Source organism: Silene latifolia, chromosome X, assembly GCF_048544455.1.
Source record: "Silene latifolia isolate original U9 population chromosome X, ASM4854445v1, whole genome shotgun sequence".
NCBI lineage: Eukaryota > Viridiplantae > Streptophyta > Magnoliopsida > Caryophyllales > Caryophyllaceae > Silene > Silene latifolia.
The window spans coordinates 221,411,460-221,414,047 of NC_133537.1; the positions used below are offsets into that span (position 1 = coordinate 221,411,460).

At 37.8% G+C, this 2,588-nt stretch overlaps 1 long non-coding RNA gene across 1 annotated transcript; it reads left to right on the top strand.

The window, feature by feature from the left end:
* The first annotated feature begins 277 nt into the window (after positions 1–277).
* On the top strand, positions 278–2,199 carry LOC141621713 (uncharacterized). Its single transcript, XR_012532606.1, has 3 exons — positions 278–425; positions 517–589; positions 2,089–2,199. It is a non-coding gene; the product is annotated as an uncharacterized LOC141621713 (long non-coding RNA).
* The last annotated feature ends 389 nt before the right edge of the window (positions 2,200–2,588 follow it).

Consider the following 2,588-nt stretch of genomic DNA (forward strand, 5'->3'; position numbering starts at 1 on the left):
CCTTATATTTTAAATAAACTTTTAAGTAATTTTTATTAAATAATTATTATTTAAAGCCTATTTTTATAAAATATCGTCATAGTCGTATAACGATAATAATAGTGTAGATTCTAATAATATTATTCTCCGTCTTGAGTTATAGTAGGCTTGAGACGAAAATTCTAGTGGAAACCGACTCATTTTGAGTTATTGGGCTTATCATGACTCATGGGCCTTTTCCTTCTCTTTTCTCTACACAAAACTTCAACTAAACCCTCACAACTTCATCCTCCTCACTCCTAATTTCTGAAATTTCCCAACAACCACACCACCATTGTTGAACCATCTCCACTCAACCCTAAAATCACCATATCTCACTCAATTCTTCACCAATCTTGTTCCTTTTCGCGCCATTCTCTTCCTTTTCTCATTCCCCTTCTTTCTAAGTAAGAAAGTTGTCATCTTTTCCTTTATTTCGAAATTCTCATCTTACAAGGATGTGGATTCTTGACTTAATATCTTTATTTTTATGTTTAGGGGAGAATTTGGACGACCCGGAGGAGGATAGCTACATCATTGACGACTCAATAGAAGATTGAAGTGCAAAAAGGTAACGGTGATGGGTTACTCGACATTATGTCAATTTGTGTGTTTATATATGTTATAGTTTGTTCACATGTGTGTTAAAGTTAGATTCTTTACATGTTTTTACTTGTTTGTTGTTGATTGAGTTTTGTGTGGAATCTCTCTTGGTGGTTTGAAGGAGTTTCTAGTCTTTTGTATACATGGATGAATTAGTAAAGAATCCGTCTTATTCATGCTTAATAATTGTGCTTAATTATGTCATGAAGTTGTTAGTTTGGAATTGTTTGAATTTGAATCGAATCTTGTGTTTTAATCCCTCTTTTATGCTTGATTTCACCCTTAATACTTGTATAAAGTTGGTTGGGTAATATATGGTGCAATTGAGATGGTAATGGCTTGATAAAAAAATGATTTGGGGATGAAGGTGAATTGGTAGTGTCGCGCAAATCAGCATCTCGGCGCAGGCTGCGCACTCGGCGCAGCTGCGCACTCAGCCTGGACCAGTTTTCTTAAAATGGCCATAACTTCTTCGTTACTTATTTGTTTGAGGCTTATGACCTACCGTTAGAACCGTAAGAGGATAAGCTATTACCTCCAACTGGTTTCACCTCATTATCATGTATAGAACTCAAGTTATGACCGTTTGAAGTTGACCCTTGTTGTAGTCGAGTACTAAACTTGTTGTTATAGATTGGGTTTTGAGTTTCTTGTTGGGTATGCATCTTAACTTTGGTTCTAATGCTTGTGTATGATGTGTTGAGACTCTTTTATCATGGGAGTACTTGATGTTTCTTATACCTTTATACTTATGCATGCTTCACATGAATTGTTTACGTTATGTTTGTGCAATCTTTTCCACTCGTATTTGTGACCCAAGTGTGACGACTTACATTGTGTGATGACTTGACTTACCCTATTTACCCCTTTCGGACCTTTGGTCACGAGTGTGAGCCATGTTTCCGGATTGGGTTATCTTTCCTTCTTTGGACCTTTGGTACGAGTGCGTGCCATGTTTCCGAATTAGGATATCCTTCCGCCTTTCTTCGGACCTTTGGATACGAGTGCGTGCCATGTTTCCGATTAGAGGTTACTCGACCTTTGGATACGAGTGCGTGCCATGTTTCGAGTCTTGGATACGATTTGGTATCGTTTGTCGAATCGGGTGTCGCCCATCCCGAGAGTCCGGATCCGGTTTAGACTAGGACCGTATTATGATCGTCGTCCTACCAAGAGGTTGGAGTCTTGAGGGTTGTCTTGTTTGAGTCTATACTTTGTAAATTGTCTTACGTTTGAGTCGAGTCAATATTTGACCGTTTGACCAAATTATTCCTCTCTCATTTATGCATAACTACTCTTATTGCATTTTGTATACTAATCATGATTCTCTTGTTACCGTAAGTATTTATTCTTATGCTTGTTCGTTTAATTAAATTCCTAATTACTTGTATTTTGACATTTTGTGGCTGGGAGAACCCTGAGTTACTCCCCACTGACTGTGGCTTTCATATTTATTATGAATGACAGGTTGGTGATGAAGCTTAAGTGGGGAAGACCGTGTGAGCTAGCGAGTTCTTACCTTGGACCTTATTTAGCTATCACTTTAATAAACTCACCTACTTTTAGACTCATGTTCATTCGTGGGATATCTTTTCCCCAATAAATAGACTTGTGTTGTAAACTTAACTTTAACTATCTAAACTTATCTATCGTGTTGGTGATACCTCGCGTTGGACTTCACTAGAAGCCTTAAAAGTTTAAAAAAAATCTCGTGTTTCCGCCACGATTTACTAGTTATATTTAGTTGCCTCAACGAGGGGTGTCACAGTTGGTATCAGAGCTTATATTGCTCCCGACGCACACACGTGTACCCCAACTTAAAATTCTTACTTGACCTTGAATAATGAATGAGAGATGGGTAGAATTAAGGACCTAAGTTAGTAGCCTTTTTGTGTATGTTTTGTGATAGGTTCTAACTTGTTTGCTCTTGTGCAAAAAGATGGTACGAGCGACCAATGTGGAAAATG